A 26850-nucleotide genomic window follows, 5' to 3' on the forward strand; every position below is an offset into this window, starting at 1 on the left:
CCAGGTCTAAATCTCACTTCCATGCAGACAGGGTTGTGTGTCAAGAGAAGGTGTGTGACGGAACAGATTATATTCCAATATTTCATAGGTACAAATAAAAGTTACCTAATAGAATATATGGCAGGAAATACATGGTCAAGGCCCAGTAGATAACAGATATTTTTCAAGTGAAATCTGATTCTGTGTGCCGCTGGAGTCTCTGAGAAACCCTAGAGCACGATTAGGTTCGCAGCCTGCATTTGCTTACCCTGCACAGAGACAGGCAACATGCTCTCCTGCAACACAGAGACAAACCACAGAAAACACACAGGGGGAAATGGGCCTCAACCATGGGATCTTACCCTTTCCTGTACCCACTATATGGTGTTTCTGTTCTCCAGTTTGCCCTTAAAGGTACTGTTCTTACAACTTGCTTATTTAGTCCTTAAGAGTCTCTCACAGAAAAGGCTGGACCTTTGGAATCCTCACTTCTGCCAGAAGGAGCTGCAGCAACTCAGTGGGTCTTATGAGGATAGCCTTGGTTTTCTCCTCATGTCCCAGGTTTTAAGGGACAGCTTGTTGCAGAGGATTGACAAACTAAGTGCAAGCTTTTAAAAAGCAAAAACTTATATAGCCCAGGTATATGTATTGCACTTCATGAAATGCAGTGCCTTATACAATAAATCTACACAACCAGAACTGAGGCTAAAAGAACCAGCTGCATCTTGCTGAACTACTCATTTCCATGTAACAGCTAGCTTCAATTCTTCAACAAAATGCGAAGATGAATTTTGTGCTCTGTAAAAATTGTGTTTGAAAATCTACATTCAATTTTAGTGGTGAAGACACTGTGTCCAGCAAACCTCATAAAAGGTTTAAGAAAACCACTGAAGATTTTATTCCTGATCCTTCCAAGTTTCGGGGTCCTCCTGCAAATCCCAGCCTTTAGTATATTAAAGACATACAATCATTTTCACTTTGTTAATTCATGCTGCACAGTATTTCTCAGAGTTTGCAAAACCCATTCTAAATATCACTTACAGCTGATGGTGAAAGTAACAAATTCACAGAGTCAGTTTCTGAGGTCCCACAGAAAGATTCTGAACATCCATCTTCCTTTATGAACATTTGTTGTTCATTTTAATTAGCTAAAACACCTACGTCAAACTCTTTTTGCTTCCAGCCTTTTCAGCCAAACTTTTGCTGCTTTTAATTGCAATAATCCCTACTGTGTCAAATGCACTCTGCATAAAAGGATAAACAATATTAAGAGCATTGCAAGCAAACATCCAAGCATTTAATGTGACTGCTACTAAAACAAAGTTTAAATCCAAGCAATTACTAAATCCCAGTCAGACATTTGTCGCTAGGATCCCTAGAGATTATTGCAAATGCAAAAATTAAGAATAATTTTTTACTAAACTTAGTTGCTTACTCTGTCAAAGTACTTCATAAAAATACACATTTCTAGCAGATTTAATGTCATTTGTGATGCTTTAGCACAATATTATAGTGTTGAGAACACTGAGGAAAATATTTACTTTTTGACAAACAAGTTAAATCCCTGGAAGAAGCTTATATTCCTGTAATTATATTTCAAGTTTGATGCTAAACTCTTTCTGCTTTGAAGATCTATGAAAGAATCAAAGATTTGTTCAATAGCAGCCAACAAAAATATAATAAAACATCTTGTGTTTTTTAACTCAACATGTATGAACCACACTTTTTGTCCATATCACCATTTATTTGCAGATAAACTACATTCTTCTATTAATGTAATACTGTGACAAGAAAAAAAAAAGAAAAAGAAAACCAGCCAATCAAAAAATACCCCAAAAAACAACCCACCAAAAAGCCCCCAAACAAACAAACCAACCAACTAAAAAAACAAAAATCCCCTAAACAAAATAGAACAAAAAACTCACAGCCAAAAAAACCCCAAAACCCCCCAAAAAACCAACAATTCAAAGCCAAGCAAAAAACTTGTAATTTACTTCCTAACACAGTCTGATATTATACATCTAATTTCATCTAAAATTGCCACTTGCATTTTAACCTCCAGTTTAACCATACTAAACAAACGATGTACTTGTGTGCTTTCATACTGGCCATAGTATGGTGTTATCCTGTTACACCACATTAAGTCAGAAATATACTGAACATCAAGGCTGAGGAAATTTCAGATCGTATTCGTTAACTACATAAATTCAACTCAAAGTTCAACAATACATGTGCAAACAACATTTGAATAGACCAGATAATTTCAGATGAAAACTAACTGAATATGATTATTTTAGATTTAAGCTCTTCCTTGAACCCCAAACAACCACAAGAAAATCCCCCTGAGTTTTGGAAAAAAATATAAGCAGCTAGGCACTGCTGTATCCCTGTGACTTCCAAGATCCTTCTGACCACAGAATCAGCCTGGCATAGGGATACAATTATAAACAGGTAAAATTCAGCTCCAGTAAGAGCTGCAATAATGCCATGCATGGAAAAAGTTTAAAAGACGTCTTCTCTTAATTACTGTGGCTTATATATTTCTGAAATAAATCACTCAGTTTTTTAGCCTCTATCAGAGTGAGGTAAAAAAACTCACAAAACCAAACAAAACATGAGCATCTTCCTTTTAAAAGGAATGTACAATCTAAACTGGATTATGATTTGGCAATATATGCTATTATTTTTAAAAATTAAGTTAAGCAAATTAGCTACCAATCCCAATTAGTACAGATGGGGGGGTTTGTCCCACAGTTCACACTGTCATAATTTAATAAAAAATATGTTTGTTTCCAAGTAATTTTTTTGTTCAAAGAGAACTTCTAATTACTCAAATACAATCTGATATGAGAAGAATGAAACATACAAAGCCACACTGGTTTTTACAGTGTCACATCACAACCAAAGAGATCAGACAGTCCTTCAATCACAGGTGACTTTCACAGTCCTTTTTTAAGTTTAAGATAGATCTAAACCAGGCATAGACTATGGATGTGCATCAGTTCTCTATGGTACTACATTACATGTCCCCAGACACCAAACTCCTCACCATCAGTCACCAGCATCAACACTGCAGTGATGCCTGCCTTCTGCAGCTGTGCCTGGGGCACACCTGCCCACACCACTGTGCAATAGGCTCATTTAGGGCACTGGCAACACTGCCATCGGGTAAAATGATAGCAAGGGCCAGAGGGGGTCCTTGCCCACATAACAGAAATGCAGGCAAGTATGGAAAAGCCATGACCAGCTAGAAGATCCAGCTAGAAGATTGTATCAGGGCACACACCTACACCTCGCAGGGCTTCCCTTGTTTGTCCAAGAAACACCTAGATTCAGATCTCACCACTTCAGCTCCTACACTTCTCAGAGGGACAGAGAGGGGATGAGACTAAGCCTGAACAGCGAACTAACAAAGGGAACACCAACAGTAGGATCACACAAAACGGTCGTCATGAGGTTTCAAACTTCTGTTGACACAGATTGTCACTTCATACCAAGTGAAGTGGAACCGTGGAATTCCACCATTGGAGCCATGATCCAAGTGGTGATGCCTAAAATCACAAGCCAAACAATATTAAGATGATAACATGCATTTGCCTTAAATGAACGCCCTTCATAGTGCAAATATGGTGAAATGCACACATAATACAGGACCCTGACAATTTTATAAGTTTGAAAAAATTAGCATACTTAACAGAAATAATCCAATTAGAGGAATATTAATTAAGTTAATTAATTAACCACACTTTTGGTTCTGCCCCTACTTAAGCCCCCTCCACCTCCCCCAGCTGATAGAGAAAATAATAATAATCTCATTGGTTCACTACAGAAGCAAGATTAAACATTCCAGGAAAATTAGCTTATTGTTCTAAAATCTAAGTGAAAGGGTAGGACAGTACTACCTAGACTACAGTTAGTTAAGGACCTATATAACTTTGTAATAGTAGTCTACAGAGCTATGAATATATGGAAAATGTATAAAAAGCAAAAATTTTTTGGCACCAGTGGTAAAATGCGAAGGGCAATTTTGAATTACAGACAGTTTGCACAGTGTATGTGCACAAAGTATAAGGAGTCAAAACGAGTGATGAAGGTAACTGCACTTAGTAATCATGCATATGTTCATGGCTGCTTACTAGTTAATAATTGACCTCCACATATGGTCACACATCTGTTTACAAATTATCATTTTTACATCACAGGTAAATAAATTCAAGCATCAAAAAATATGAGGTAGGATTTTCCTATGATGCACAACCGCTTTGGGGCTGCACCAAAGTTACATTTTGATCACAGGTGCACTTAAACTACAGCAATCTTTTTTGTGCAAGCTCAAAGAAGAGTTCCTCAGAACTCAATTACTATCAGAATCCTTATACAACACTTCCTCTAGAGAAACTATGGTAAAGAGGGTACTGCTCTCAGATGATCATTTTGATATGTCAATCCTCCATCATGTAGAGCTTCTGTCACTTCTGTGACATAAAGCATAAAAAATGGAAGCTGGGTAGGTTCAAACCAAAAAATAGGAAAATACTATTTTTTTATACTATATACTAACAGAAGTTAGTAACACACAACACACATTCTCTTTGGGCTTCAGTATGACAGCCTTCAGATCCCAAAGAAATACAGCTAAATCTAGATGCTGGAGCTCCCAGAGATCAAGCATATAATGGCTCTTTTTTCCATTTCAAACAACAATTTTAATTATTTATATAGTAGGAAAATACTGCTAATGTACATTGCTGAAACACAAAGATAGCAATCTCCTTTCTTGGTGTTGCACTGTGCATTTGTCTTACAATACTATCAGCCTCCCATAGCAAGCAGAGTATCTATTAAAATTAGGAGTCAGACAAGTGCATGTCACAGATTCCCCTTTAGAAACAAGCCTGTAAAGAAAAGTCAGAATACTAATCAGCAAAGCAATAATTTAGTGACTTACTGGGTTGCAACTGAAAAGAGGAAGTGAATTGATCAGTTCAGCTGTTAGCAGAATGCAATGATCTCAAGCTGGGAACCAGTAACTCTGACGAGTAGTTTCAAATACGTTTTCTCTTTTATCCCGAAGCTTTGCGTGCTCACTTTTGTTAATAACAGCACAACAGGAAGGTCTCTGCTCACATAATTAAAACAATAATAACAACCTGGTCTGTTGAGGTAAGAAGGAAAAAATGAAGGAAACACTGCCCTCATGGCAGCCTGTATGTGCTGTAGATGACTCAAAATATTCATCTGCTGCTCAGAGCTTCCAGTTTTGCTACTCTGCTATAGAAAGGCAGTCAAATAACAAAGACAGTCCTAGTTGGGGACAGTCTGTTAATAGTAACAATTCAGACTCCAACATAAGTGTATGAAAAACACAACAAAAATCACACCTAGATAGACACCAACAAAACCCAGTATGTTCTCTGGCACGATAGAAACCTAGAGAAAGAGAAGCAACCTTGCAAACACTAAACGTAGGCCTGGGGCAGCCATACAAAACACCTAGCTCTGCTAGAGACTCATATGCTTCTTGGCTATTTTGCATGAGAACACCACAGTACGCTGAATCTGCTCTTTCATATGCAGACAATTAAAATATTTCTCCACGGACGGGTCAAAATTAGTTGCCCGTGTTCTACATAACTCCCGACAGAGAGCTTGGGACTGCGCAGAGATGACAGTTTATAACACTCCAAGACTTAATTAAAAGCTTTGCAGGCTAACAAGTAGGACACTCCTCCTACTGTTGGAATTTTTTTTTCTTCAGAAACTTAAGCATAAGACTTTGAATAAGAAATATATTTCAAATGAAAAGCAGTATGTGAGCCATCTTAACCTAAATATTTATGGTTATATACTACTCATTCCTTAGATCTGGCTCTGAAATTTTTTTTTTTATTTGTTCAACAGTGAACATTTCAGCAGGTGTTCTTACATAATTGATACAAAAGAAATTTTGTATTCACATGGTCAATTAAGACCATCTTCTGATTGGATGGATTGTTTTATTGAAGAGGTCTCAAACTCCTCCTTCTCATTATCAACACTAAAATTTTGCATTGTTTTGTCTAGTAATATCAGAATATTAGATGATCTCTTAAAATTACACAGGTATTTGTGCTTCAATTTTAGGTACTTTAATATCTTAGATTCCATTATTTGCACCCCATATAGTAACATTTTGTGTGTTCTTCTGCCTAGAAAGACACATCTTTAGGAATGCCACCTCTGCCTTCTGCATGCACTAAGAATCATCACACTGACAGGCCTGAAGATTAAAGTAGTCTCAGAAGCACCACATCTGCTTATATGCTAGCAGCACCATGAATTTCAGCAGAAGTCTAACAATCACAGAAAATGTGATCAGAAAGACTATGACTCTTCCTCATCCACATTCCCCAGTACTTCAAAACTATTTCTAGTGGAAAGACCAGCAAAGCCTCTAAGCAAAGAAAGTTTCCAATTCAGATTTCTATTGCCCTTGAGAAACAAACAATAATGCTCTTTCCATTGCTGTATTTAAGAATCCTACAGCAATCTATGAATAGCTGGCAAAAAAGTTTGTAGTGTAAACAAAAACTGATAACATTAAACATACAAGTATCATTATTTAACAAGATGACTTTGTTACATCATCATGTTTGTACTAAAAACAAAACCAGAAACTGTGGACTCCCATGAGAAGATTTACTGTTTTCTAGCCAGAAATCTCTTCACAATACTTCCTTTGTTTTCATGTTGAACAAAGTGACTAAACTTGGTGGAAATCTGTTCTCTCTCAGGAGCTTCCATTGCCACTTGGAATGTGAAAGTTTCTTTTCCTCAAAGTTGAGTGAGATGTAAAGAGCTAAATACCCGTCCCTCAAAGGCTACTCTGTGTGCCAGCCTTCATGCAGACATGTATGACTATCACGTACCTTATACAGTTACCACACTGACTTGCACATCACTCAAACTCAAGCAAAGACACGAGTTTTGGCAGAAGCCGTGAACACAATTTTGTCATAGGGTGCGCTCCTTCATGCAAGATAAGACACATGAGCCTTCTTCTTTGCAGGCAACTTGTTTAACCATAGAAACACCACTGAATGTCTGTGCAGCCCAGTGACCAGGACCTGGGTCAGCTGAGTACGAGGCAATCTCCACACCAGACCATCCCTTCTGCTCAGTGAAGAATCTCACATTAAACACATCACAAAGAAATACAGACATCCCAATCAGCACCCGCAGGTGTGGATCTGCTGATAATGCATTGCACAATGAAGACAGTAAAAGTATAGTGATCTTTACCTTGACTCATACTCCAAAAGACTACACTGCATGGCAATCTCTCTTACAGCCTAGAAGGCAATTTTCACCCTCCATCCTCAGATTAATCTCTCCCAATATGGTCAGTCAACATACTGGAGAGAAAAGGCTGAATAGGACTATATATTTTCTTAGCAATGTTTTGTCAGAATTATGCATACAGAAATATTTGTCTATTCACACAAATCAGTAACAAGTCTTCTCAAATTTGTAAAACCCTAGAGGAGGAGATACACCAAAGACAAAGGATTACAACACAGCTGACTCATCCCTTGACAGAGTTTTGAATGTCAAATTTGACATTGAAGTAACTAAGTAACACAGTGATCAAAAAAACTTAACTCAGACAGCACTAATGAAAATGAAGTTCAGTGTTCTTATCTGAGATAGTTTTGATTCTGTGTAGTGCTCCCTGCCAGACTCAACATGGCCATGGCCTCGGTGGCCACTGCATTACTCCTGTCAAAAAGACCAAGAGTTAAATTAGGTATAAAAAGGGAGAGCATCTGCAGACACCAGAAAGCTACCTTAGCAGTAACCAGGATATCCCAAAATCTTACCATTTAGCTCAATCATCCTTAGAAGATTTCCAGTATAGCTCTAACAGGAGCCCCACAAATTTCTCAACTCCCTTTTAATAATGCAGCTTTACAGCTTGGGTTAGAGAAGGTAACCCTCATAGCCATGAAGACTGTTCTTTTGACCCAAAATAAATATTTTCAATTATCTTCTAATTGGAGATAGACAGAACTGGTAGCTGCAAGGGATTTTTACACTACTCAAATAAAAACCTGGCTTCTTCCAAATTTTCTGGCTCACAAGTGTTTAAAATGTTTTACCAGCAACTGAGTTCACTTGGGTAAAAAAAAGACTAACAAAATCCCACATTTCCCAAATTTTGTAAGCCAGCAGATTACAAACTTCCCTCCAAATCACTCATAGATCAGCAGAAATCTTCAAAAAACCAACTAAATGCCATTTGACATACAGCCCATGACCCAATTACTGCCATTGTAATGAGAAAACCACAGTTTGAGATCTGCTGTCTCATTCAGTTATGCCTCTTCATGAACTGGAAAAAAAAAAAGATTTGGGGAAGAAACAACAGTTTGTAATGAATCCAAGAGCAAATATTTACTGGCTTTCATGGTCCAGTGGCTAATGGCAGGAGACTCCACAAGATTTTCCATAACTAAATGGCAATTCCATTCTAGCACTGGGAAACTTTTCTACACATGCCAGTCAGCAAGAGCTGCTGACACAGACCAGAGGCCAGCACAGGCTGCCAGTCTCAGTATAGACCTGGGACTATCAGCAGATTGCTGCTGCTGGTATGTCCCTGCTCCCCCAGCTGCCGCTGTTGGGAATAGCTACACTGAGACCTGGAGAGTGATGGGCACACCCCTCCAACAATTAATCACAGAATCATAGAATGGTTTGGATTGAAAGTATTCTTAAACATTACCAAGCTATAGCCCCACTAGCCACAGGCAGACCAGCTATACCTTCCACCAGATCGAGTTGCTCAATGCCCCATCCAAGCTGGCCTTGAACACTTTCAGGAACAAAGTTTCCACTGTTTCTCTGCACAACCTGTTCCTGAGTCTCATCACTCTCAAAGTACTGAATTTATTTGTAATATCTAATCTAAACCTACCCTCTTTCAGTTTAAAGCCATTCCCCATTGTCGTATCACTAAATGACCTTGTCAAGAGTCTCTCACCAACTCTCTTACTCCCTTCAGGTATTGGAAGGCTAGTCTAAGGTCTCCCCAGAATCTTCTCTTTTTCAGGCTGAACATCCCCAGCTTGCTCAGCCTGTCTTCACAGGAGAATTGTTCCAGTTGCTCCACATCATCTTCATGGCCCTCCTTATGACTCACTCTGACAGGTCCATGTCCTTCCTGTGCTGGGACCCAGAGATGATGCAGCCCTGCAGCTGGAGTCTCACCAGAGCAGACAGAGGGGCAGTACCCCCTCCATTGCCCTGCTGCCCATGCTGCTTTGGATGCAGCCCAGGATGTGGCTGGATCTCCAGGCTGCACATGCCCAGTCATGTCCAGCCTCTCATCAACCAGCAACCACAAGTCTTCTACCCATGGCTGCTCTTAATCCATTCTTCTCCCAACCTGTATCTGTGCTTGGAATTGCCACAACCTCTATGCAGGACCTACATGAGATCTACATAAGACTCTCAAGCCTGTCACAGTCCCACCAGATGCCATCCCTGCCCTCCAGCACATTGACACCACACACTTTGGCATTTTCAGCACAGCTGCTGAGGGTGCATTCCATCCCATGGTCTCTGTCACCAACAAAGCTGTTAAACAGCTCTGCTCCCAATGCCAGCCCCCGATACCGCTCACCACTGCCCTCCACTTGGACATTGAGCCATTGACCCCAACTCTTTGAGTGTGATCATCCAGCCAATTCCTTATCCAACAAGTGGTCCACATGCCAAACCCATGTCTCTTCAGTTTAGAGACAAGGAACAGTGGCAATATTTTTTATAAGTCCAGGTAGGTGGTGTCAACTGCTCCTAACTACCAACTCTATAACCCTGTTATAGAAAGTCATCAAAATTTTCAGGCACAGTTTGCCCTTAGAGAAGCCATGTTGGCTGGCACCAAACATATCTTTATTTTCTATGTACCAGAGCACATTTCCAGGAGGATCTATGCCCTGATTTTGCTAGGCACATGATTGACCTGTAGCTCTCCTATAGTTATGCCATCATCTAGCTGCATGGATGTATCCTCTGCCATTTAGCTGATTCACACTGGTACTCAGGCCAAGAACTTCTTGTGAAAACAAACTCACCAGGAGAAAGAAAGCAAATCACTTTCCCAGACAGCAAAGAATGGGAATCTCTGCACACAGGGCAAGGAGAATCCAGTCCATTCACTCCCTCGGCATGCACTAATCTGACCATGGGCTTTGCTACAGAGTAGTAAAAGTAGCAAATTTTGCTACAAAGTAGCAGCAACAAGGGGCCCAGTGGGCACAGAAAGTGAGATTTCAGGCTGGGGACAAGGCAACACCAAGCTGTTAAAACCAAGCAACAAGTTCCTCTCTCTTGACTAAATCAAATGAACACCAATAGCAATTTCACACACTCAGTCATCTTCTCAAGAGCAAGAGAAACTATCAGGTCTCAGTTTATCAATTCCACTTCTCTTAGGCCTGTCCCCTGCCATTTACACTGCCCCACCCCCACCACACAGCCCTACAAGTGCAGGTAGAACATGCAAATTGCCCCAGCTAAAGAGCCAGTTGAAAGACAGCTGCCCTTCAGACTAGTTTCTTTTGTTCTTGCAAAGCTATTTTTAATTCAGATCCGTTCAGTGATCCGATATTATCATAAAGCCTTATCAACAGTTGTGCAACCACAGCCAAAAGAGTGGCAAACTGCCATAACAGTTGTAGCATTTTTAGTCAGCTTTGTTTGGTGCTGAAGGCAACATCTCATTAAACTGCACTGCTCACCAAGCTGTAATCTAAAATGGCAGCAGTTTTCTTCAGCTCAAGTGGCAGAGTTAACTAAGTTTCTGAAGCTGTTAACAAGGCTTAAAACTGTCAACTACTGCAAATTGCACCAAGATTTCTACTGTAGAAGGACATTGATTTTAAGTATTTGTGCAATCAAAGGATCTTTGTATTTGTGTTCATAATGCATAATATAATTGTGGTCATAAACTAAAAGCTCCACAAAAGGACATCAAGATAGACTTTTCAATTTATATTTTCCCTTGCCAAAATACTGCCAAATTCTAAGTTTGCACAAAGATAAAAGGTGCCAAGTGGAACCTGATTCCAGAAGCCTGATAGTTTTGGTTTTTTTCATAGGATAAGTTTCATGATTCACAGCAAAATGGTCTCCTTTAGAAGAGAATAAAAATCATCCTACCAACACTGGGTCTTGATCTGCAGTCACACATTTCTTATATAGCACTGAATGAATCTTTCAGCTTCTGTGTCTCAGCTCCAGGGTCTGTTCTCTGATCTTAAAGAGACATTTTAAAAGGCACATCACTATCTACAGAATTTTAAATATTGCAGTTACAAGCATCACATAAAAAAACAGAGGGTACCAAGCAGGAGATAGGCCAGGTGGCACACAATTGCAAAATACATCTTGAGATAAAATCTCAAGAATCTTGAGATAAAACAGCTAGCATAAAAATGAGCACTGTTAAAAAAATGGCCATCATCCATCACCTGCTTTACTAGACAGAAGCATCCTATGACTATGCAAATGCACAGCATCACAAAAAGTTTCCAAGTAACTTAGTTTTTTTTATTATGATGCAGATCACAGCTGTGACACTCTGAAGAAACTATTGTGAGCTTACTCTTACTTAAAAACTTCATATTTCAAAGTACAAAACACAAGCACATTTGGACAGCAGTGAAAATAAACCATGCACTTGCAACACTTGCAACTTCCTCCTACTTCACTGATGACAAATAAAACAGACCAGCTTTACTGAAAGGAGGAAATAATAAATAGTTGTAAATTGTACCTTGCAACAGGTTGATATGGTTTTCCAGTCACTACTGGAGAATGAAGAAGGAACGTAAAAAAATGGAATTTCCAGTTCACTGAAGGAGGACTTCAAGTTTCTTGCTCACATATGAGGAGAAAAGGTCTTTTGGAACTGTAAAAACGTGAAGAATAAGACAATACAAGTGACCACATAACCACAACAGGAATCCACAGTGACAAATTACATACTTGATCTATTTAGAGAAAATAAAATTCAGAGTATCAGTGGTGTCACTATAGCAAATAATGACAGTACAAAACTGATTCAAATCCAAATTACACTCAGAGAAGGAATGGTCAAAACTGTACCTAGCACCAAATGGCAGGATGCCCAGCAAAGAAGACGTGAAGACCATAATCCCAATTCCCACTTGCTACGGCCGGGGAAGACTTAACTTGAAAAAGCATTCCATTGCAGTCAACTTGTGTAGAGCTTGCTATTATCTAATATGGGGTTTTAATCAATAAAATACATATCCAACTGCTCATCAATATACTCCTAAATGCACATTTTATTTTGCCTGACCATTGAAGTTTGCTTTTCACCTTCTACAATACATAAATTTCAAATGTGGCATCACATAACTACAAGCAGTAGAATCATAGAATCATTTAGGTTGGAAAAGACCCTTAGGGTCACAGCTATTAGCCTGACTGTGCCAGGTCCACCACTGATCCATGTCTACCCAGCTTTTGAACGCCTCCAGGCATGAGGATTCAGCTACTCCCCTGGGCACTCCTCTCCAACGTCTGACCACCCTTCCCGTGAAGAAATTTTTCCTAATACCTTATCTAAATCTTCCTTAGTGCAGCTTAAGGCCTTTTCCTCTTGCCCAATTGTTACCTGGGAGAACAGAAAGACCCCTACTTAGCTACACCCTACTTTCAGCGTCCCTTGCACTCCCCTGATCCTCCTTTTCTCCAGACTGAACAACCCCAGCTCCCTCAGCCACTTCTCACAGGGCTTGTGCTCCAGACCCTTCCCCAGCTCCGCTGCCCTTCTGCAGACACCCTCCAGCTTCTCAATGTCTGTCCTGCAGTGAGGGGCCCAGAACTGAGCACAGGATTTGAGGTGTGGCCTCACCAGTGCTGAGTACAGGGGGACAATCCCTGCCCCGGTCTTGCTGGCCATACTATTGATGGTACAGACCAGAATGCCAGGAGCCTTCTTGGCCTCCCAGACACACACTGGCTCATGTTCAGCTGCTGTTGACCAGCATCTCCAGGCATTTTCCATTGGGCCCCTTTCCAGCCACTCTGCACCAGCCTGTAGCCCTCAGTGGAGCTGTTGTGACCCAAGTGCAGGACCTGGTATGGCACGTTGAACCTCATACCCCTGTCCTGCCCACCAATCCAGTCTGTCCAGATCCCTCTGCAGAGCCTTCCTACCCTCAAGCAGATCAAAACTTCCCCCCTGCCCCACTTGGTGTGGCCTGCAAATTTACTGAGGGTATACGCAATCCTCTCATCCAGATCACCAATAAAAACTTTAAAAATTGACTGAGCTCTGGGAAACATCTCTTGTAACCAACCACCAGCTGGATATAGTTCCATTTAACACCACTGCCTGAGCCTGGACATCAAGCCAGTAGTTTTAACCAGCAGAGAGGGCAGCTGGAAAAGCCATGGGTAGCCAGTTTCTCAGGAGAATGCTGTGGGAGACAGTACCGAAGGCTTCAGTAAAGTCCAGGTAGCCTACATCCATAGCCTTTCCCTCATCCGCTAAGCAGGTTACCTCCTCACAGGAGGTGGTCCGTAACAAAAGCAATCACACTGCAACACCAACAAGTACACGTTCTTCAATCACTGTGTCAGACAAACCTGTAGGCAGGCTCTCAGCAATTGCTAGCACAGCACTGTATTGTGCAGGGTGCTGAAAAGGGCATAGAAGCTGTGCCAGCCCTTATCTACCCTTAAAACCAAATGTGAGCTGGGGGGAAAGGGGGAGGCAGCGCCCTGTAACCAGCTGCCCAAGGAAAGGTTGTTGCCAGTTTCTAGTCTAAAGTAGCCAAGAATGCCAACACACCTAACGTGCCTTGGTTACACAGAATATAAACACACTGATTAGGTACAGTATGTTCAGGACTGGAAGAATCAGTTAGCACATTTTCAACAGCACATGGAGCACATTACATGACCCCAGAGAAAGCAGTTTTTATAGTTTCTAGCCCATTCTACTGGTGTCAAAAGTAAAAGAAAAAAACCCTTTAGCTCCCTACAAGCTAGACAAGAAAGAGAGAAATCAACACCATTCCACAAATACACCCTATTACAGTAAAACATGTGACCAAATGCTTATTCTTAGGCACAGGTTTCAATTCTTCCAAAATCAAGAATATCCAAACATATAACTGAAGACATCCTTTAACTACCGCCCAATGAATTTGGAGAAAGAAACTTCCTGCTGCTTTTAATGGCTTAAGGATCGATTCCCAGACTTAGAATTATTTTCAACTCCCTGTTTTATCTAATTGCAGGAAAGGAAGAATCAAGGAAAGAATGTAATGCAGTAAAATAAAAATAATTAAGAGGAACATATTTACAGTCCTGTTTTATTTTCTCCCAATAAATTACTTATTAGACACTGATCTTTAAAAGCAAAAGAGATTTGAATAATTGTGTTAAACTTTGGTTTTTCTGAATCAGTTTTGAAATGGCTGTAAGCAAAAAACCCAATAGATTATAAATAGGAAAAAATATTTGGGTGGAGAAAGAGGTGACAAATTAAGTACTATTATAGGTTTTGGAAGAGTCAGAGTAACAACTACATTAGACATTCATCAGAACACGTATTCTCCACTTTGAAGATGGAAGAATTTTGAGACACAATTTAATGAACTTCATTATGAGCATCTCCACACTAATAAACCATGAGATAAACATCCTATAAATTTACATTGCTACATAAAAAAAGTCCAGTGGGTGCTACAATACACATTCATAAATTTCAGAACTGTCAGTGCTCCTTAGGTTCATTTTAAGAAGAATTTCTGTGGTTTTAACATTGACCTAAGCCCTCTTCACCTTACATTATCCAAATGTTAGCGTCAAATCATCTACATAAATACGGGACTCTCTAACAAAATAAAAGGAACAAACTCTCTGTTTCTTCACCTTAAGCAATATCCTTTCAGAAGTAATATGAAGCAAGTCTATTTACATTTTCCTTAGGGAGAGATAACAACACCAACACCAAGTTTCCCTAAAGCAATAGTATGTACCATAGCTTAGCTTTTCAGAGGCAGCACTAAAGAGAAAAGAGAGAGGCAGAGGATAACCAAAAACCTCCGATCACCTAAGCATGGTATTGGAGAGATTGCTACTTTACAGAAGACACTTTATGGTACTAACACGTAAGTTTACTATTTAAGGACTTTCCTGCTATCGGGCTCTATTCGGCAAAACCAGCCTCATGGGCAGAGTCCCAGTCCAGCCCCGCTCTCCCTGCAGCGCCAGCCGGACCTCCGCGGGGATCGCTGCGTGCACCTGGAAAAGCCCGTTCAGCTGCAGCAGAGTCCAGTCCCTAAATGGCCAGCGCCTCAGGGACGCAGGAACCCACCTCCCACCATTCCCCCACATGCTGGGTGCTCTTTTTCCTTAAAGTGCTGCAACCCCACAATTAAGAGACTTAAAAGTCCGTGGAAGTTCACAGACAATCTCCCCCCTCCCGAAACGAAGACAGACAGACCGACAGACACACACATACGTACACAGCACAGGAACGAGACACGTTTTCCGCCAGTCCCTCAGGCCCCGGGCGCCGGCGGGGCTCCCGGCGGGGACAGGGACCTGCCACCCCCGGCGCGCCTCAGCACTTGCCCCAGCCCGGCTCGGGGGCCCCGCCGGCCTCCGCCCTGCGCCGCACGCCTTCCCCCCAGCCCTTCTCCCTGAGGACGAACTGGACAGCAATAAAAACATAATCAGACTAACCCGGAGAGCCCGCACCGCAGTCCCGGGCACGCCGCGCCCGCCCGCAGCCGGGGACACACGGCGGGGCAGGGCAGGGCAGGGCAGGGCAAGCTCCGCGCTGCGCGCGGCCGGACCGGGACCGCTCCTGTGGAGCGGCCCCTCGCCGCCGGCGCCCCGCCGAGCGCCCCGAGGCCGGAGAGGGGACCGAGCTGCCACCCCCGGCGCTGCCAGCCGGCACTGCCGCGCTCGCTCACCTCCAGCGCAGATGACGGCAGGAGGCGGTGCCGCGGCACGGCTCCTCCCGCCAGCAGCTCCTCCCTGCCGCCCGTGCCGGGGCCCGGCGGCGGGACCGCTCGGTGGGCGTCCGGCCAGGCCTCCCCGCCCGGGCTCCGGCCGCTTCCCCTCCCCCTGCGGATGAGGGCGCTCTGGGAGCTCTTTGTGGCACGGCCCGGGTGAGCAGCTGGCCTCGGTGGTCCCAGGTCCGCGGGAGACGCGTCTGGAGGCGCTGTGAGGGCTGCGCGCCGCTCTGAGGCCGTGCGAGGCCGCGGTGCTGCACCGAGAGTGACGGCACCTGTTGGCGCCTTTGTGACCGGGGGCTCTGGCTCCACTGCTCACACTAAGAAGTTTCTCCCTGACTAAATTTCCTCTCTTTCAATTTGTACCCATTAGTCTTCGTCTTAGCTCTCTCTTCATGACCAAGAGTTCAGCTTCCCTGTAGGCCCCCTTCAAATACTGGAAGGTTGCTATGGGGTCTCCATGCAACCTTCTCTTCTGCAGGCTGAGCTGCTCCAGCTTTCTCAGCATGTCTTAGCCCCTGTTCTCAACCCCTGTTCAGGCCTGAGCCTTTCGGCCTGGACCAGAGGTCAGGATCAGAGGAGCAGGTCACCTTCCTTGCCTCTCATATTATTTCTCCTCATTTGTCACATTTGAGCTCCGAATTCTGTTTCTCATATAAAACTGCTTTCTGGGCAAGCCACTAGCAGACATGCACCCTGATCAGGACCACTGGCATCATCCACCTGGTCATTCCTATCCATGCCGAGAAGGCAAAAATTCCAGATTATTAATTCCCCCAACATGTACTTTCCATATTAAGTTTTTCAGGCCTCAGGAAAAAATTGAGGGGGAAGAATTGAGGAGGAGGACAGTGAGGAAGGATATAAATCAGTGTAAATGAATGACTGTGGAAAGAAAGCTGTGAGAAAAAATGTGCAAAGATTTCCTGCTGATGAAAATGGGAGGTTACTGGGGCTTCATCTGCAACACTGCTGCATGCAAGAAAATGTCACTCCTACAGGGCTCTGGGCCCTTCTCAGGGAGCAGAGTGCTGGAGCTGAATTGCTGCTGGGTGAAGCAAGACTGCACAGTTGACTGCCTGCTTGCTGCTTGAGAATGGTCAAGAACCATAAGCTGCTCAAGACCTTTTTGTTCCTGGTAGAATAGACTACTCCCAAGCTATGTATTATGCACTCATACAACATGAGTGCATAATAGCTCTGCATTTATAGCTGTAATTGCTGATATCGGACAGGCTGACTCATGCACATTGAATTCCAAGTGAGAAGGAACTATTGTGTGCCCGTGTGTGTTAAAAGAAGAAATAACATAGCATTTCAATGTTCTGCTTCCATTTTTCTTCCATTTTGTTTAAGGTCCTTACTTCACTCCGGTTTTTATCTTCCATGATATTTATAAAACAACTTTGTCACATGTTTACTCAAACCTATGTGCAATAGCTGCACCACTTAGAGACTGTGGCTGCCCTAGGTCAGAACCACAAGAGAGATTCCTGGTAAACTAGCTTCATCCACTGATGCTTCAGTTTCTGCTTTTCACAGCAGTAGGAGTACAGTGGCTCATATACACTGCAGTCAGATGTGCCATCTGGCTCAGCTCTGAATCTTTAGAGTGGTTGGCATTTTGTTTAATGTATTCAGAATCTGCAGCTTTAACTAGTTTCAAATAAAAAAATGGAAGATGAGAATAATCTAATACTATCAGGTCTTCTCAAAATTTCCTTTCAGATTTTTAAAGTGAACTGCTTTATATTATATTTCACTTCAGTGGGCAGGATTAAACTGTCTTACAGAACTCTTGCAGAGGAAGTTTTAAGAACTGCAGATAGTGGTGACACTGGTTATATATGACAAACAGGGAATACCGAGTCCCAGACCCTGTTCCAAGAGTGAGCAGAACCCCTGACTACTCTCAAAAAAGCATCCGAAAGCAAGAGAAAGTTTCTTCTTTCTTCTTTGTGCTGAACCAAACAAGTACCCAAACTTTTTTTTCCACTCCTGCATATACTCTCTAACAGTGCTATATGATATAAGTAAACTCTCATTAAATGACAAGTTATGTATCTCATTTACCATGTTTTTCTTCTCACATTCCCAGGGTCTTCTCATAGTGCTCTGAGGTCTGCCAGCTACATGCAGGTGTACAAATATGAGACAGATGGGGCAGGAGTTGCCACTAGTTGTGGTACTAGATTGCTTGTTTGTGGGGGCCTGAATATATGTATTGTTATGGAGAGAGTCCCTGTTAAGATCTATGTATTGTAAGATCTGTGTAAGATCCGAGTTACTCCAAACGAGCTACAGCTGCAAAGTCCTTAGCTGGGCAGCAGCTGTAGCTTGTGAAGGTAACTGGAATAAATAGGGGTGGGTCAAGAGCCCAGGAGGAGCTGCTGAGAAGATGCATGAAGGACTGTGCTGCAGAGAAGAACAGTTTGATATAGTATGGGACCTGAGAAATATGAATACAACAAGAATAAACACTTGTTACAATCTAATTTTCTACAATTATCATTTTAGTAGATTGCCCTCATCATGGTTTATGTCCAGCTGGCAACCAAGTGCAACTCACTCACTGTCCCTTGGGGTAGGAGGGGGGACAGAATCAGAAAAGTAAGAACACTTTGAGGTGAGATAAGGACAGTTTAATAGGTAAAGTAAAAGCCATGCATGCAAGCAAAGCAAGGCAAGAAATGCACTCATTTCCCATATGCAGACAAATGTTAAACCATCTCAGCAAAGCAGAGCTTAGTCAGGTGTAACCTTGACCTGGGAAGACAAACATCATCACACTCAATATCCCAGGTCCTTCCCACTTCTTCCCCCAGCTTTATAAGCCAAGTGTGACACTATGGTATATATTGAATCCCTTGGGTCAGTGGTCCCAACTGTGTCCCCTCCTGGCTTCTTGTGCACCCTGTTGGTGGGGTCCCTTGAGGAGCAATAAAGGTCTTGTTGCTGTCCAAATGCTGCTCCATGGTAACAAAAACATCCCTGAGTTATCAACACTTGTTTCCAGCATAAGTCTAACTACTGTAGAGAACATTATCCCTTCCCCAGACAAAATTCCGTACCGAATTCCATGTAATGCTACTTATAGCATACAAGCTAGTGGGGTAACTGCAGAAAATTTGGAGCTTTAGGGGTAGTCAAACACATTTCTCTTCTTTGTATAATCACTGTTCAATGGGATTGATGATGATGTTTATATAGAGGACATTTATGACATTCCATACCAATGTATTTATTCACAAAATATCTGAGATGGGAAAACTACTATTATTTACTTTTATATAAGTGTGATTGAAGATGTATTAACAATACACTGAAGTCAGTTTTAAGACTCATAATTCTAGATCAAAAACACTGTGGCAGAGTAATGATCTGGTATAAACATGTTTTTCTGGTTGAGTCTCTTTCAGACAATTCATAGGAATTAGTTTGATGCTGATGAGTTTTTACTTTACAACTTACATTCTTGTTGGTGTAGGGAGAAGTCTAACTGTATGTCGTGCCTAAGCCAGAACAAGTTTATGCTACCAGGAGAGCCAGAGGTGCACAGCTCCAGTGGATGAATTTTGATGAAACCATCAGTAGTTGCAGCTGGATCAAATTTTGCCAATGCAGAATATTTAAGATTTTTCTTACATCTTCACTTTGTCAAAACTTTTGCATAAGGATGGCAGTACAGAGTGCTCAGTCACTGCAGGATACTAAAGTTCTAGTTATCTCCACCAGAGGAGTGAGATCAGATAACCCAAGTAATTTTTTTTGTCTTACCATCCTTGAACCAGCGCTGATCTGAGCTACTAACTGCGGAAGTTCAGAGTACAGAGTCCAGCATACACACAGATAATATTTTAGGCCCACATTAGTAATTTCATTTTTAGTTTCCTTCGGTTTTACATATCTGGTAAGCATAAACCAATGTTTGAAGGAAAGTTATAAAATTAGACTTAGGAAGATCTACTTTTTTCAGACTTAAAAAATAAAATTCAGAAACAATTTCTAGAAATCTGCAAATGCAGTAAGAGCTGCTGCTTAGAGTCTTCTGAGTAGCAGTGGGTAATGAAACCTTTTGCTTCAAAAGTCTCTCTCCAGAATATGACTTATGCAGGAAGTAAATATAGGCATGCTGTTTCAAGACAGACAGTAATGTGTTAATTTGGTGAGATTTTTTTTCCCTATAAATGTAACGAACTACAAAGACTTCTATTTCTTCTCTTAATTAAAATAAGCAATTTTCTTTACTATGTTTCTCTCTCACCACAAACAAGCAAGATATATTAAAAACCAGAACCATATAGTTTTCCCCTTCTGCTGATTTGATCAGCTTATGAATACAATAAAAGGATATATATTAAAATAATATTGAGTAGGCTCATTAAGGATAAACTTTAGAGGGGATTAATAGTATTAGTTTCTTATATTTGTCTGGACATTTCCAAGGACAAGGAAAATCCAAGGACATTTTCTCCTTTCTGTCTAGTAATTACAGATTTACATTATGGCATACTATATGTCATATCAGAATGTCAGCACTAAGTCTGCATTTTTTTGTTTGCTGAAAACAAAGCAGGGCACAGAGCCTTTTAAAATGGTCCTTAACGCTTTTAAGAGAACACACCTTATTTGATAGGGATTACTGAGACTTCTGATGACTGCTTTCAGGTGATAATGAATCCCTGGTAGCTAAGAACTGATTGCTTGTGCCAGCCTACCCTCCCACAGTTTTCTTTTTAATTTGCTTTTTGTTTTACTCCACAAGCAATGTAGATAACAGAGCAGAACTTGGCAGTCAGTTTTGCTGTAGAAATCAGAGAGCTCTTCATACAGCTACTCACATGAGCCACAATCATTTATACAACTTTTTTTGTCTACAAGTTGACAAATCTATCATCCTGATCTCTTCTGTTAAGCAAAACTAACATCTTTTTATTGTTGGCATTATTATTCTAAACAGAACAGGTGTGCTTTTCTGAAAGATGGGAAACCGTTTCCTCCCTGAATCTCTTTCTTCAGCTTTTGGTACGACTAACATTACAACTAGATTCAGTATTTCTGGATTCCTCACTCATGACTCCATCATTTTAGCCACCTGCATATCCCTGCACTTGTGCTTAATGAACTTTATGAGCAGTTCTGGAGTAAGTTGTATTTTTTTCGATTTTTCTCGTAACTGTGAGGTTCTAGAGCATGCTAACCACTTGCAGGCAGGACTTCTAGTCTGAGTGTTGCCATTATTTCCTGTTTTCCCAAAGAATATCACGTAATCTAAGATAGGTCCACGAAGAAAATTGTATGTAAGACAAAAGAGATTGTAAAAACTTTCTGAAGGTAAAAAAGAGAGAAGCATCTGCATAAGTGAAAATTCCAGCACTGCCAAACGGAGAGCATACAAAGTTCTGGCAGTTAATTAGTTATGTTTTGCCACGTGTTTGCTGGAAAACTGAGCAGTGTTGAGCTCTCCTAGCTGTCAAAAACTAAATGACATTGGTTCTGTTTCCCAGCTCAGGGCTTGCACCCGAAGTGATTGAATCACTAGAAATTCCTGTGGAATAAGACTAACAGATAAATTTTACACCAGTCCCTCACTTCCTGCTAGTTTCATTGCTTAACTGGTTCAGAGAAGGGGAAGAGATAAGTAAAATGTTACAGTAAATGTTGTCTGAATGCTTGATTGACTAGTCTTCTAGTTTCATGCTCTTTAAAATAACAGCATAATGACCATAGAAATATCATTTTAGATAAAAGGATGATTTGAACTCACCTTTTTAAAAAAACATCAGATTTAAAGTGAGATTGCATTTATAAAGGTTTTACATGTTCTCTAATTATACAGTCATTAATTCACAATAATTTGCATTATTTGGAGTATAAGAATTCTGCTTCATATCTGAAGTAATCTGAAGAAATGGAAAATGGAATTTAGAATATGTGTTTGCATCTTTAAATTCTACTAAATGTATTATGATGCAAACCAAGCAACCAAACAACCAAAAGCAGGTATTGGCCTGTAGCATGTACCCTGCAGACTTTGTCCGGTTTTTGTGGCTTTCTCTTTCTCAAAGCTGTGTTTTCTCTTAAAGGCACTGAATTGAAGTATGGTAGTCTGAGTGCATGTTTCAGGTTTCTCTGAAAATGAAATGTAAAACCCAGTTTACTATCTAGCAGAGCAAGACTGTCTTTCAGGGAAATCAAATACCAGTGCAAGATCTTCCATGTAAAGAAATGTTTTCTCCCATGCTTGGGATTCTGCCCCCTCTGATAGTGAATCATTTGGTTTTAGTCTCTCAGTGCCGTTTTATGTTTTTCTATTTAAACAGTATCTAATCTTTAGAGAAATATGTACTCAAGATTTATGTCAGAGAACTTAATCATGACATGCTGTACACTTTCAGTGGGTGTTGGCACCATTTAACTGATAAAATCCTGCTCTTGAGGTACACACATATGTAAAGCTATACTTACATATATGGCAGAGAGGAAGAAAATTCAGTTTCTAAGAGTATTCAGAAGTGGATTACTCAGATACCAGTAAATTCTCTTACTATTTCAAAACATAAAAATGTTTTTACAATTACATGCAAGTTCTATGGTGCTTATTTCAGAAATATGTTCAAAGTGTGAGTCTTTATCAGTTATTACCAGGACTAGAAAGTATTTCTTTATTTCCTAGTTAAACAGAAGTTCTAAACCATGAGACATATCCTCTGCTGGACATGGATTTTTTCCTCCAGACACATTCCTTTACAGCTGCACAGAAACAGGGTCACAGCGTATTTCTATTGCTATATCACATCATCATATTGGAGAGAAATGTTGGTACACTGTATTCCCGTGCTAAGGCTCTCTCCTGTCTCTGTGGCTCAGCTCTGTTGGTGCTGTGCAAATACACTGAAGGGAACTCTGGTGCCAGTTACAGCAGAGTCACAGGCAGCTGAATCAGCCCAGGCCAAGGATGATCCTACACAGGTAGGGTTCCAAATGCAATGTCTCTCAGCACTACCTGTAAATCATTATAATTAGGCATACTTTGCTAACACTGCATGAGATGCTATATTAGGCCTTGTGAGCAATCAAGTAAATGTCCTGTCGTTAGCAAGTTACTGCTTCTAGATCTGTGGAAAATGCTAAAAAAAGGTGTTGGTAATTGTTTCCAGTCGCAAAAGAAAGAAAAAAATAATAAGAATGGCAGAACAGACAGAACCAGAGGGACATGAAATACATTTGTAAGAATTCAGAATTCCTTCCCTGCCTCTGGCTAAAATCCAGCATATTTAGGAGAATTTGTTTTAGAGTGTCTGAATCTTCTTCTTACTCCATCCATTGAAACTGTGTATCTGGAAAACCTTCTTGCGACTGTTCTATTATTCGGTGATCTCCGTGTATTCAGAACTTGATGTTTGAAAAAAAGACTGTCAAAGGTAATGGGACTAAAATGCTGAAAATGTGTCTCTGTGCTAAAGTCATCAAAGAACTATGGATAAAATTTTGACTACATGTTCCGGAGTTGCACACGTGACCTAATTGCTAGGTTTTACCATACTTCTGACTGGGATATCTCCTGAAAACACTGGAATGTGATTATGTTAGAATGTTAGATTATGTTTAGATTATGTCAGAAATTTTTTTTCTCTTTAACCTGTTAGTTTTGCTGTAGATAATGGTATCATTTTAGACTGAACATTTCTGCTGAGCTTTTCCATGTAATCACTGTTTATTGGTATTCAAATGCTATTTATGAACAACTTTTAGAAAAAAGAAACTTTGAAATGCAGAGAAAAGTTCAAATTTTGTTTCTTTTACACTCATGACTACAATTCATCTCTCTGTAGCCTAAAATTGAACATGAATTTGAAAAAGTGGCCAGGAAAAATTAATGGCGAATAGGTCTGCATATCTAAAAATCAGATGTCCTTCACCTGAAATCACCTGGCTATTAAGAAACCTGCTTCATTTATTGAAAAAAAGAAAAATAGGCTAGACTCACATTCTTGTTAGTGCTTTTGCTTTCCAAACTTAATTTGAGTTCTTCATTCACAAAAAGAAAACTTGTCTTCATTTGGTGTGAATTATACCATTGGGAGAAAAGACCAGCCAAAACAGTAAGAGACAAAAGATTTTGAAGAAATCTGTAAAGAACAGAAACCCAGTTTCTTTCACCAGTAGGTTTGTTCAATGTATTAGACTTTCTTCAGCTAGACAGAACTAAAATAACTGAGCATTGTCACTTTTTACTAGCTTGGCTGTAGTAGGTAATCTTTTTGCTCTGGTTTTCACCTTTCAAATCTGTATATCCTGTAAGCACATGTACAGTCTCAGCCAAATGAGAATTAAGGTATCCATGCATACCTCAGAGCAAGGTTTTTTACTGCAGAAACTTTTTTCTAGTAAAGTGACTAACTGTCACTGAGTTTGTTAGGAAAGAAAGGATCATTTTCTTCTTCATACCAACATGATGACTTTCAGTACCTAGATCATTGCACAGCCCCACTAACTTGCTGTGGACTTCTCACAGAAATAAGCATTAACCCCAGGTGTGGGACTGCAGGAATACATCACACAATATTTATGATAATTTAGGAGGAATATGATTGCCATTATGATAAAAAGCCAGTATTATTGACTATAATAATACTACATAACCAAGATCAATCCAAACTTTGCTCCTGAATTGCTGCCACTTTACTAAAGCCTGAATTCATAAAAGAGCTTTTGTACATGACTAGTACAAAAAAAAGTACCTTTTAATTGGGGTGAAGTCAGATTCCTGTAGTGCACAAGGAGACCTGAATTCTAGATTATATGCACGTACAGATCTCACAGCTGTATCACTTGTTTGGATAAATCACCAAAATCTTGAATATATTACCTATGGCTAGTGAGTCTGAGATAATGCTGGGCTTTTCAACATTTGTGCCTGTAGACTCTTGAACTTTCTCTCTTAAGCTGTAAATGGTTTTATGAAATAGAAAATGGACTTGTAGAAATATAGTCTCTCAAAGATAAGCTTTATAAATTCTTGTACATTTTGCCTTTTCACAGAGTCACAAATGGGTCATGTTGGTAAAGGCCACAGGTTGACATCTGGTCCGACCTCCCTGCTCAAGCAGGGGCATCCCAGAGCACAAGGCATTGGATTGTGTCCAGACAGTTCTTAAATATTTCCATATCTACAGGTTCTGCAACCTCTCTGGTCAACCTGCTTCACTTTTCTTCTATGAAATATTAAATTCTTTGTTAGGTTAAGAGTGTGCAAGTTTATTTATTTCGCTTAAATTTGTTGGTGAAATAAAATCTAAATTTTATTTCACCAACAAACCATGTTGGTTATGTGGGTGGAGTAGTAACAATGACTAAATGGGAAATATCCAAGGACTTTTTCATGGTGACTCCCTTCTTTGAACTTTGTACTTGGAAACAGTTCCTGTCAGTATTTCACTTTCTGTCTTAAAGTGGTAAAAATAACCAGAAGCAGAAATGCTTCTTACTTTCTCTATTGGAAAGGGTTTCTCAGCTTCCACGTAAGAAAATATTTACAAAATTTATCTTAAAATTTCTGCTGCTAAATGCCTGGCAATGTGTAAAATCTTAATTCATGCAAAAGGAGAACTTGCTTGCCTGGACAGCTGTGAAGTCAAGTAGCAATGATAAGCATGTATGTTTTTCCCAGACACAAGGAGACCCCTGCAGTGAAACATCATAACCTAAAGCTCAACATTGCGCAGTTTTCCACACATAGGATTGCTGAATTTGTAGTAAAATATATTTATATGTGTGTATGTATAAAATGATGTCGTAACTGTTTGTTTGTTTGGGTTATAGATCATCGTTTTCGTGTGATTTGGTGTTCATTCAAACAGGAAAATGTGTATTAGCTGAAAGATATTAGCCAGGTGATGAAAAACAGAATGTGGAGTTGGGGGGCAAGGGGAATTTCTGAAATTGTAACTTAGTTCATTTTTTTCAGGCCAGTGTTTCCATAAACTGAAATTCCAAATTTACTTCCTCTTAAATTGCTAACTGTTTAAATACTAGGTCTGTTTTTTTTTGTTTTTTCCAGAGATGGATGACACATTTTCCTCTCAGTTCTGCAGTGCCAAAGGCAACAGAAATCTAGTCATCTACAAATTTGCTACACTGTATTTCAGACCATCAGTTTCTCAGGAGATATTTTCAGATTATGTCAAATCATCATTTCAATTTCTCTTTCTTAAGGTACCAATGCCCTTGTTGCTATGATGGTTTCATATTTGGCAGTCAATAAGCTGATTTTATCCCTATGAAATGAAAGGTCAAAAATAAGCTGTATAAATTGTATTTGTTATAATGAACTTTTTTCCACTGTGAACCCAAGTAGTAAATATTGAATGTGTTATTATTCCCCCCCCTAAAAAACAACAACAACAAAAACTAAAAAAACCCACCAACCCCACCCACCCCCACACACACACATGTTTAGGAAGTTTATTTGATGAAGTCTAGTCATTTATTGGTGTTAGCAAATTAAATGATAGTCCATTAGCATAGGAAGTCAATAAAGTCTTATTGTAAACACTCAACTGAAGGTTAAAAATACCACACAGGATAAGAATGTTGGCACAACCTTTTTCTTTAGGATCATTTAGGATCAAAAGTAATTGCTGAAGTAAGCAACATCTTGAGTGCTTTGGATTGTTTTGTTGACCTCTTTATTAATTATTAGGTTTTGGTGGACAGCGAGCTGTCCATGAGCCAGCAGTGTGTCCTGGTGGCCAGGAAGGGCAATGGTGCCCTGGGGTGCATTGGGAAGAGCAGTGGCAGCAGGCTGGGAGAGGTGATC

General features: G+C 40.5%; 1 protein-coding gene across 2 annotated transcripts in view; it reads right to left on the bottom strand.

Annotated features, from left to right (window-relative positions):
• Positions 1-16019, bottom strand: part of PIP5K1B (phosphatidylinositol-4-phosphate 5-kinase type 1 beta) — a 97420-nt gene extending 81401 nt beyond the window's left edge. Inside the window, exons 1-3 of one of the 2 annotated variants that reach the window (XM_074533201.1) lie at positions 15754-16019; positions 11801-11935; positions 11185-11280 (exon numbers count right to left, since the gene is read on the bottom strand). The gene's annotated coding sequence lies outside the window, so the exon portion shown is untranslated. The remainder of the gene's footprint in view (positions 1-11184; positions 11281-11800; positions 11936-15753) is intronic. The other variant, XM_074533202.1, reaches the window with a different exon arrangement.
• Positions 16020-26850: the final 10831 nt, after the last annotated feature.

This window comes from Zonotrichia albicollis, chromosome Z, assembly GCF_047830755.1.
Source record: "Zonotrichia albicollis isolate bZonAlb1 chromosome Z, bZonAlb1.hap1, whole genome shotgun sequence".
NCBI classification, from domain to species: domain Eukaryota; kingdom Metazoa; phylum Chordata; class Aves; order Passeriformes; family Passerellidae; genus Zonotrichia; species Zonotrichia albicollis.